The sequence below is a fragment of the Apodemus sylvaticus genome, chromosome 1 (assembly GCF_947179515.1).
Source record: "Apodemus sylvaticus chromosome 1, mApoSyl1.1, whole genome shotgun sequence".
NCBI lineage: Eukaryota > Metazoa > Chordata > Mammalia > Rodentia > Muridae > Apodemus > Apodemus sylvaticus.
This window is the reverse complement of record NC_067472.1, coordinates 86,167,148-86,179,103: the sequence shown is the minus strand read 5'-3', so window position 1 is coordinate 86,179,103 and position 11,956 is coordinate 86,167,148. Positions and strand designations below refer to the sequence as shown.

The 11,956-nt window shown below is 40.5% G+C and overlaps 1 pseudogene; it reads left to right on the top strand.

Moving 5' to 3' along the window:
- The first annotated feature begins 407 nt into the window (after positions 1–407).
- LOC127679302 (DNA-directed RNA polymerases I, II, and III subunit RPABC4-like) lies at positions 408–615 on the top strand (annotated as a pseudogene).
- Positions 616–11,956: the final 11,341 nt, after the last annotated feature.

Sequence of the window (11,956 nt, the reverse complement as noted above, 5' to 3'; positions counted from 1 at the left end):
AGAACACATCAAAAAGATCATCCATCATGACCAAGTAGGCTTCATACCAGAGATGCAGTGTCCGTTCAACATATCAAACTCTGTCAATGTATTCCATCATGAAAATAAACTGAAAGAAACATGCATGCTTGCACACGTGCACATGCACATGCACACGTATGCACACAAACACACACACACACACACATACACACACAAGATCACCTCATTAGATGCTGAAAAAGCCTTTCACAAAATCCAATACCCCTTCATAATAAAAGTCCTGAAGAGATCAGGGATACAAGGTATATACATAAACATAATAAAGACAATTTACAGCAAGCCAATAGCCAACATCGAATTAAATGGAGAGAAACTCAAGTAACTCCACTAAAACAGGAACAAGACAAGGCTTTTGAGAGAAGGGACACTTCTTCGAGCTGCAGAGGCACTAAAAATGGACACCCAGAAAGATATTCAACCATCAAAGCAACAGCCAATGATATGTATTTGTGGAGAGTATCGCACAAAAAATGAGATAAAATCCAGAGATCCAATCAGATGCAGAGAATGTGGATACAGACGAATGCACAAAAAAAAAGGACTAAAAGATTGATGGTTTTTGATGCTCGATGAAAAGTTCAGGCGTGTCTTCATTCATACATTTGCTGTTGTTTCTCTTTAATGTAGAGCATTTAACTTAGTTTATTTAAGGACTACAACTGTATACCTATGATTTCATTTTAGAAATGCAATTGCATTTTAATACTTTGTATAAAGGAAATTTTGGTTCACCACATGGCTTAATTTGTTGTTCTTATAATTCCTCACACAGCGAAGATTAAAAGTGTTTACCCTCCCTGTACCCCAAAGTAGACAAGGCTGTCCACTCTCTCCATATCTATTCACTATAGTACTTGATGTTTTAGCTACAGCAATTTAAAAAAAATAAAAATGAAGAAGGAAAAAAATAGGAGAAGTGGTGTCCCCTCTAAAAGGCCACTGGAATCCTGAAAAACTCAGAAGAGCGCTATAAACATACAGGTCAAGGGTTGCAGCTCAGTGTGAGCCTGCTTACCTACCATGGGGGAAGCCCAGGGTTTGACCTCCAGAGAGAGTTTGTTTTACAGAGCTCATTTAACTCACTGTCTTTTATTTCTATGAAACTTTAGAGTTACCAGCCTAGTTTCTGTTACCATGGTGATTTCAAGTCTGCACTACTTCTTGCTGTATGTGTTAAATCTTTTTACTGGATAAACTTTGTCAGTCAGAACCTCCTCTTTACTCTGTCCCCCACAGTACAGAGATGTAATAAATGCTCAGTGGCTCAGAAGTTCCTTTGTTGGGTTCTGATTTTGTGGCTCTCTTGTCAGGCTCAAGTTGATGAAGGAGTTTCCCTGAAGATTTGCTTATCCCGGTTCTGTAAATGGGTCCATAAGCTTCAGCAGCAGAAGAAGATCAGTTTTGCTACTGGGGATCCAGAGCCTTCTACTTCTCAAGTGAAACTGTGTGCTTTTGTTACTTGGTCAGGTAAAGCATGACTTATGCCTGTAAATCACACTGGGTGGTACTGAGGCCTAGGAGGTTTTTAAAACAGGTACAGTACTCATTGCACAATCATGAGGACCAGAGTTGGCATCCTCAGAGCTCTTGTAAAAGCCGCATGGACATAGTGGTCTGTCTGTACTCCAAGTACACTAGGTAGAGACAAGAAATGCCAAGAGCAAGCTGGCTAGTCAAACTAGCTAAAACACCAAATCCTAGGCTCAGTGAGGAGCCAGTCTCAGGACATAAGGTGCAGAGTAATTGGCTCAGTCATGGACTTCTGCATATGTGTACACATGTCCACATATATGTACACATGCATGTGCCCACAACCTTCACAACCACACTATGAATATGTGGTACATACATATGCCCCACCCACCAAAAATGGAATACAGTAGCACTTCCACTATTTAGTGCTTTAGTTCTGGTTTCATTCTTGTTACCCTAGAATTATGTTTGTTGACCTAATTGACCAGAGAAAGAAAATGAAGGGCCACACAGATCCTAACCAAGAAAAGCCAATTCACTCCTACTTTTAAAATCATAATTCTCCAGGCAAATAAGAAACACAGTCTCAAAATAAGTTGGTTGGCACTTGAGTAATAACATCTGAGGCTGTCCTCTCACCTGCACACCAACCCACTTGTACCAACACACATGCACACCCACACATATGCACCTGTACATATACAGAAGATCTTATCTTGAAACAGTCATCAACATCTTAATGGTAAGTTCTATATGATGTATAAGATAATATAAACCATATGAACATGAGTTATTAGCACAGCAATTAAATCTTACTGCTCTACTATATCTCATTTTGTATAATTTAAATGTAGTATACATAAGTAACCCCAAAATATCTACCAATGAACTCCTGTAGTTGATAAACACCTTCAGCAAAGTGTGTGGATACAAGATCAATTCAAATAAATTGGTAGACCGCCTAAATACAAGTGACACAAGGACTAAGAAAAAAAATCAGGGAAACAACACCCTTTACCATAGCCAGAAACAATATAAAATAGCTTGGAGTATTCGTAATCAACCAATTGAAACACTTATATAATAAAAATGTCAAATCTTTGAAGAAAGAAACTGAAGAATATATCAGAAGATGAAAAGATCTCACATGCTCAGAGATTGATACAATTAACATGGTAACAATGGCCATCATATCGAAACATAAAGATCCAATGTAAGCAAGGCAGTGGCAGCGCATGCCTGTAATCCCAGTACTCTGGGAGGCAGAGGCAGGCAGATTTCTGAGTTCAAGGCCAGCCTGGTCTACAGAGTGAGTTCCAGGACAGCCAGGGCTATACAGAGAAACCCTGTCTTGAAAAAACTAAATCCAAAAAACCAAAAAAAAAAAAAAATCCAATGTAATCACTATCAAAATTCCAACACAATCATGTACATACCTTGAAATTACAATACTCAATTTCTTATGGAAAAACAAAACACTCAAGATAGTTAAAACAATCATGAACAATAAAGGAACTTCCAAAGGTAGCAGTATACTACGGAGCAGTAGTAATAAAAACTGCATGGCATTGGCATAAAAACAGACACATTAATCAGTGAGTTTGAAATGTGATTCAGACAGAAGTCAACACACCTATGGACACTTGATGTTTTATAAAGAAGCCAGAAATACACAATGGAAAAAAGAAAGCATTCCACAAATGGTGCAGGTCAAACTGGATATTGGCATGTAGAAGAATGCAAATAGATCTATATCTGTTACCCTGCACAAAACTCAAGTCCAAGTACATCAAGAACCTCAACATAAAATCAAACACACTAAATGTGGTAGAAGATAAAGTGGAAAATAGCCTTGAATTCATCGGCACAGGAGACAGTTTTCTGAACAGAACATTGACATAGCATGGGTACTAAGATCAATAATTACTAAATGGGACCTCATGAAACTGAAAAACATCTATAAGGCAAAGGACTCTATCAATAGGACAAAAATAACAGCCCATGAAATGGAAAGTGATTTTTACCAACTATACATCCAATAGAAGGCTAATATCCAAAATATATAAAGAATTTTAAAAACTGGATTTCAAGAAAACAACCTAAAAAACACATATAAACAGAATGACAGACACTTAAAGTAATGTTCATCACAGGAGCTATCCCAAAAGCTGTTGCCTATACATGGGATATGTTCTTCTGGCTGGGCTGCCTTGTCTGGCCTCAGTGGGAGAGGAAGCACCTAGTGTAGCAGGGACTTGAAGTACCAGGATGTGGGGATACCTATGGAGGTCCCCACCTGATCAAAGGAGAAGGGGGGGGGGGAGGGTTGTGGGAGGTGGGGCAGTGAGCAGAATGTAAAGTGAGTATGTAAAAAAATAAATTAGGTTAAAAACTAAATAAATAGTAAATAAAAAAGTAATATTCAACATCCTTATCTATCAGGGAAATGCAAATCAAAATCATTTTGAGATTTGTCTTAGTTAAGGTTTTATTGCTATAAGGAGACACCATGACCAAGGCAGCTTTTATAAAGGGCATTTAATTGGGGCTGGCTTATAGTTTCAGAGGTCTAGCCCTTTATCATCAAGGAGGAAGCATGGCAGCAGGCAGGCAGACATGGTGCTGCAGAAGGAGCTGAGTTCTACATCTTGATCTGCAGTCAGCAGGAGACCGTGTGTCTTCCTGGGCATAGCTTGAGCATAAGAGACCTCAAAGCCTGCCCAGCGTTTACAGACTTTCTTCAAGGAGGCCATATCCCCCAATAGAGCCACTGCCTATGGGCTAGGCATGGAAACACATGAGTCTAAGGGGCCTGACCTTTTCAAACCACCACAAAATTCCTTGTTACTTATACCTCTCAGAATGGCTAAGATAAAAACAGCTCATGCTGGCAGGTATGTGGAGCAGAGGGAGCACTCCTCCATTGCTGGTGAGAGTGCAAATGTGTGCAGCCACTTTGAAAATTAATATGGCAGTTTTTCAGAAACTTGAGAGCCCATCCACCTTAAGACCCACCTATGCCACTCTTGGGCATATATACCCAGGAGATGCTCCATCTTACCACAAGGGCACCTGCTCAACTATGTTCACAGCAGCTTTATTCATAGTAGCCAGAAATTGGAAACAACCTAGGTGTCCTTGAACTGAAGAATGATAAAGAAAATATGGTACATTTACACAATGGAGTATAATTTAGCTGTTAAAAAAATGACATCTTGAAATTTAGAGAAAATTGGATGAAACTAAAAAAAAAATCATCCTGATAGGCAACCCAGACCCAGAAAGACAAACATGCTATGTATTAACTTATAAGTGGATATTAGCTGTCAAATAAAGGATCATCATGCTATCTATCCACAGACCCAGAGAGGCTAAATAACAAGGAGGGCTCGAATGGCTATGCATGGATTTCCCAGAGAAGGGGAAATAGAATAGATTTGGTGGGTAGACTCGGGGCAGGTGGCGGTTGGATTAGGAGATCAGGGGGTGTGGGGAGATGACTGGAATTGGAGGGCATTGGGGGTGAGCTTTGCAGAAACCTGGTGAGGTAGAAACTTCCAGCCAGGACTATTAGTAATGGGAGACATGGAGCCTGAACTGGCCACCCTCTGTAACCTGGTAGGGTTACCAGTGGTGGGACTGGAATATCAACCCAGCCACCAAACCTTCAGCCTACAATCTGTCCTGCCTATAAGAAATGCTGGGGCAATGGAGGCACAGAACTCATGGGAGTGGCCAGCTAATGACTGGTCTAATTTGACAGAGCCACAAGAAGGAGCCCATACCTAATACTGCCCAACAGGAGCCTGGATACCCCAGAGACCTAGGATAGAAAATAATTTTTAATAAATAAATAAATAAATAAATAAATAAATAAATAAATAAATCCTAACGCTCTTCTGCTTTACTCATAGACTAATGGCCAGCCTATTCTTCAGAGAGGCTTCTGCCGGCAGCTGACTGGAGCAGATACAGAGACCCACAAACAGTAGGCAGAGAAAGAACCTGAATTGGAGATCTCCATTCAGTCCCTCCTCTTGGAGACAGGGGAACCCTGAGGAAGAGGAGTAGGAAAAACTGTAGGATCCAGAGGGGTTGAGGACCCCAGAAGAACATGGCCCACTGAAGGACCTGAGCAGGAGCACATAGGCCTCACAGTCTGAGCAGCCATCGTGGAGCCTGCATGGGTTTTCCCTAAATCCTCTGAATCTGTGTTATGGTTGTGTAGCTTGGTGTTCTTGTGGGCTTCCTAACAGTGGGAGTAGGGGTGTCTCTCTGACTCTTTCGCCTGCTCTTGAGACCCTTTTCCTCTACAGGCTTGCCTCACTTAGATTTGATATGAGGTGTGTGCCTGGTCTTCTTGCATCTTGTTAGGCTGTGTTCTGTTGATATCACTGGGAGGCCTGCACTTTTCTGAAGTGAAAAAGAGAAGCAGTGGCCCTGGGGGAGAGGGGAGTTGGGGAGGTTCCTGGAAGGAGTGGAGGGAGGGAAAACTGCAGTTGGGATGTATTAAAAACAGAAAAGAAGAAAAAGAAAAAGGAAATGCTGTTACTGTGAATCCAACATATCAGGAAAAGACAGAAAGCTGAGTAATGGGGATAATGTGGTAGTAAACAAAGCTATTTTGATCAAAATAAAACATATAAACAAACAAAAAACAAAGTTCCTAGATTTCGCCTACAAAGACCGTCAATAGCAGAGCCTCCAGCTGGCGGCTGTAGAACTCACTCTGCAAGCCTCAGGACATCCTACTTTAGGAAGGTGCCAGTGAGACAAGGCAAGAAAGCAAAACAAAGCCAAACAAAACAACATAAAGATCTGAAAGGGTGAAATAAAACTCACTTACTACACACAGCGTGACTATTTACATGGTAAATTCCCAGAAATCAAATTTTTTAAAGACCAATTTTTTTTTAAAGGGGACCAGTACATTTTTTTTGTTTGTTGGCTTGCTTGCTTGTGTGTCAGGGTCTATCTATGAAAGCCATTGCTGTTCTAGAACTTACTGTGTAGACCAGGCTAGCCCCAAACTCACAGAGATCCACCTGCCTCTGCCTCCCAAGCATTGGGAACAAAAGAATGTGCCAACATGCCAGGCTTATTAATTCCAGTATTTAATTAAATTCAAGTTTGATTTTTATCATATATAATTGGATGAGCCACCTACTCACATATCACATGAAACATTTGTGGATGGCTAACATTTGCTGCTAGCTAATATATACACTAATGATCTATCAGTAAATCAAACAAAGTTCCTATTTTCAAAGTCAGTGAGTAGAAATGCAAAAAATTTAAAAAAAATTAAAAAAAGTTAAAAGCACGAAAAATGAAGATTTCTGGGTTAGAAAAGGTGGTGAAGAAAACACCTGACCTAGGATATCTCATCAAATGAGGATTTGGCCATGGGAAGAGTTACAGGCGTGGGAGTTCAAGGATCTCAAGGCTGGAACATGCCGGTGTCTTAGGCAAGCAGTGGGACTGCTATGGCTACAGCACTGGAAGGCAGAGCAGTGAGGTGTGGGTCAGAGAAGAGACCAGAGCTTGTTCTAGTTTTCCGAATCACTGGCAAGCTGAGAAACTCCTCCACCTCTGCAGGGCTGGAAAAACAGGTGTGGGTCTCAGACTCAGGCTGCTTTTCAGCAAGTCTTTGGACTCTTTCCCTCCTATTAAAAACACAAACACATTGCCTTTCCAGCCTATTAAAAAGTTTGCTGTGTATACAGATCATTACCTGTTAAATAGGTTAAGGAGGACAGGCCAGGGTTATGTAAACATTCACACTCCTCCCTCCAATATAACCACCAATCAAGGAAAGGCACTCCTGGCCAGTCTGACTCTCTCTGCCTGTCAAACTCCTTCCACTTTGATTTACTACGGACACTAAAGCAGAGGTGAGAAATTGGCTTTCTCTTCCATTAAGCAGGTCTGCTATCACTCCAGCTGTGTGGGAAGCAGTATCTTTAGTGAGTATCTGATTTCTTTTCCCGTGTAAGGCTTCCTGCAACGGTGCTGGCTTTCTTTATAAATGTTCAGCAAACAAAACCAGCAACTCCAGAAAATGCTCTGTGAATCCATGGCTGGCAGAGGCGTTTCTCTCAGAATCTCTCAGCTGCCCAGGAACACCGAGGCGGTGGGCGGAGCAGCGGAGTTTTCAGCTTTTGAGTGAAATTTGGGTTTTAATACTGGGTTCATGGTTTACATGATAAAGTGTTTTGGAAAAAAACTAATCGAGTAGGGGCCAAATCCTTCTCTGTTCTCTTCTGCTTGACTGTACCCTGTTCCACAACACTTGGAAGTTCATCTCCTAAGTATCCAAAAGTACACAAATTACCTCTTAAAAAATGTCTTCTCTCTAGGACAGGGGACATTCTAAAGCAGCGCACGGGGAGGGGGAGAGCGGGAGGTAAGGCGAGGTCTGGTCTTTTTGTGGAGGAGAATTACGGAGTTTTACTTTGCTTTGAGGCTATGTATCTGCCAAACTGCGGTTATTATGTGGGCTAATGTGGGGGGGGGGGAAGGGCTTTGTGGAGATGTGGGAAGATGGAGGATCCCTCTGCTCTGTCATCTATATGGACCCAAAGTTCATATTTCAGATGAGACTTTAAATTCTTTCAAAAGCATAGTCATCCAGACAGTGGTGCCTTTCTTAGAATTTTTCTTAGCAACATTTTTTGGCTTGGTGTAAAATCTCAATTTGCAATGCAGAAGTGATCTTTTCTTTCACTTTTAAGGGATTTTACAAATCTGGAAAGTAGACTTTGTAAGATGATAGGGGCATTGTAAAGGCAGGAGCTGACTGAGCCTTGTTGGGAAGAAAGAAATACTATGGGTTTGATGAAGGGGTGTTGATATTGCCTTTTTTTTTTATTTAAAAAAATGCTTAGGATCACTTTAAGTTTCAATTGACTGGTCAATTTTCTGTTCTTTTTTAAAAATATAACTTTTAAAATATTCATTTGAGATAAGTTCTTTAAAAAATATCCATTGACAATTGCATATTCAAAATACTTACCTAAAGTATTTTGATCATATGACCCTTCCTTACTCTCTCGCATTTCCCACCAGGTCCCACACCTTCTTGTCCCTGAGAAGCTCGTCTTACTCCCACTTTCACTTCTGTTCTGTTGAGTTTGTTTAATGACGGTATGTGCATGGGTGGGTGACTATTTACTGGAACACGAGTAAGTTATCAGTGGCTATACCAATGTACTTGTGAAAGATTCTGAATGTAGGAGAGTTTTGTTTGGGGTTAGGGGAGGAATAACACTTAACTCTGATTCTGCTTGGTACCAGCAAGGTGAGTACACTGTATTTATCCCCAGTGTAAATACTTGCATAATTGTTTAATAGTCTGTAAACTTGGGGAGGCAGGTGGCCTTATCATGGTAACAGTGTTTGACATAGGCGTCTCAGGATGGATGGATGCACTGTTCAGTTGGGTCTGTGTATATTTGAGGTTGGTGTATTTCTCTGGCTTGCAGAATAATAAATCAATCCAAAATGCCCAATGTAATCACTTGCCATATTTCAGCAAAAATGGTGCATCCCTGGAGAGACTTTCCAAAATAGTCCTTGTTTTCTCTTGCTTACCCTATTTTCCTTTTCATGTAACATAACAGCATGTGGTGTTTTTTTTTTTTTTTTTTTTTTTTTTACTTCATTTATACTGTGCCAGTCATGACAGTAGGGAGAATCTTGTTTCTATTCCCCCAATTTGTTGTCTATATCTGCAACATTTTAAACATTCAAGCAATATTTATTGAATAAATGAATGGCCACAGTAACCTACAGATAATGTGTCTGAACCAGACCAAATTCTTGCCCTTTGTTTCAAAAGGACCAAGAAATATTTAGTATACTTCCTATTTTTTAAATAATATTTGTATTAGGAGGAATGGCTCCAGTTTTTTCACGTAAATTGTAAAATAATAGGGACAACTCCAGTGGTCATCGGTAGGAAACTAGATTAATGAAATATACGGCAGCTGTTTGGTACAGTTCAAAGCAGCTATGTTCTTAAAGGGATGAGTAAAGAGCTCTATGTACTGATATAAAAAGGCCTCTAAAACAACACCATTGAAAACAGATTGGGTCCTCAGCCACCAGTGTGTACAGCAGGAGGGGAAATGAGAGTCTGGTCATATTTCAGAGGCCAGGAAGAAGAGTGGTGGAACTGCAGCAAAGTACAGAACCTTCAAGACAGGAAGGGTATTTCCAATGTATAGCTCTTCTGGCTTCTGAGCCATTTGAAGACATTGTACCAAACAGTAAAGACCAAGATGGGTTTGCTTCTGAGGACTTGGTGCTGACTACCTCCATCAGTTCAACTTTCAGTCTTCTGCACTGGAGCAGAAAGGCAAAGTTGAAAGAAACTTGATCCTAATTCTGTTAAGAAGATGGAGTACAGCCAAGTGGGTAGCCTTGGGTCCTTAACCCTGGGGAAACAGTCTCCGAGTGATTTCTGTTCTAAAGAACAGGTTGCTTTTTCAGCCCTGAATTTCTGTCACTGCCTTTTCTCCACAACTATTAGGTCAAAGAAAGTTCTGGCCAGCCCTTTCCCATCCCTGAACCTAGAAAAAGCTCTTATCTTGGGATATTTCCTCCTCAATATTCCTATGTTTTAAACTTCCCATTTTATGTGAGTTCAGTTCTGAGCCATCAGCCAGATAGATCCACAGTATATTCTGCAGCAACAGAAAGGTATTATCAGTGCACGGTGACCAGAGTCACACATGACTATCAAGAACTTGAAGTGCGCCCCAAAAAGCCTTATATTGTCAGACCCTGATTAAACCTTGGGCCTCGATCAGAAAAACAAACAAACAAACAAACCAACAACTGATTTTCCTACTTCCTCATTTTTATTAGTTCTTTGAGAATTTCAAACAATGTGTTTTGATTATTTATACTGCCACCAGCCATTCCTCTTGTATCTACAAGGAAACAGTGTTCCCTAGACACAGCAGGGCAGGTGCACATAGGAATTCACAGTAGTTCTTTCACAGCATGCATAAGATCTGAGCAAGCTCAAAAGTCCCAGCATGGGGGAGGGAGGTGGGCAGAAAGTTCAAACCCTTAGCTGAGGAGTTATTGGCAATGAACTGATCTTAAACTTGTATTTATATTAACAGAACCTGCCTCCTGTGCATGATGCAAGTAATAATATCACTCTTGTTAAGATAGCAGAGGCACCTCTCAGGTCAACTATAACTCTGCAGTTAAAAAATTCCCCCTTCTGAAAAAGCCACTTATTCAGTCAATAAATATAAATAATAATATTTGTATTATGTCATAGAAATCTGCCTGCCTCTGCCTCCCAAGTTCTGGGGTTAAAGGCCAACATTATTTTTCAGTTAGTTTTAATTTCAATTGGATCAAAAAACTGAATCAACAATGAATAAACTACAAGTCAAATGTGGCTATAACTCCCAGGGAGAAGATAAGTATGACAGACAAGGCCTGGGTCCTCACAGAATTTACAGCCTCACACCATCAGGCCATGACTTACCCAGTCTCTTGTCCATTTTTAACAGCTTTGTGAACTAACAGTGGTCTTTGCATTTTTAAATAGTTGAGGGAGAAAAGTGGAACATTACTTCATAACACATGAAAAGTGTACGAAATTCAAGTTTCTATGGTCATTGATGAAGTGTTTGGAAGAATTTGACCACATTTGCTTATTTATGTGTTATGGCAGAGTCAAGTATCACAACAGAGACAATATGGCCCAGGAAGTCCTCCATTTAGCAACCCTCATTCCACTGAAAAGCAGTAGGCTAGGTGCCACTAGGACCATTCACTGTTGAACTCTTTCCCAAAAGACTTTTGGCAAATATGCCTCTCTGACGGAGGTTTTCTCAGTCTCTATACTAATAAAAGGTGAAACTAATAAAAGGTGAAAACAGTGAGAGTCAGGGGCTCACTGTTCAAATGGGGCCACAATGACTAGGAGGCAAATAGACCTCTCTATGACTCTATGACTGTCTGACTCAACAGGCAACAGACTTAGCCAACATCCTAAAGACCAGTGTTTCACTCACTTGGACACAGAACTTGAAGAATCTTGTTAAAGCATTTAAATCCACTAATTCAATGGCTCTTCAGTGTGACCTAAAGATGATGCACTTCTGACAAGTGTCCAAGTGGTAAAGTGGTTCATAGATCCCAGGCTCTGAATGAGAGGCTCTCAACTTGAGTTTTGCATTATAACTCTCTAAACATAGCATGCCCACTCCCCAAAGTGCTAACAATGATCCAAGCATTAAAATATGTATAAAAATCTTTCTTGTGATTCGATGCACAAATGGGATATCAAGTCACTGCTCTGCTGGAATCTTGTTGGTCCAAAGTAAAACTATTCAAATGAGACTTCAAAGACCCTGATGTAATAGGGTACAGCCTGCTGCTTATTTTGCTTAAGGTTAATCTTTGCAGGTGA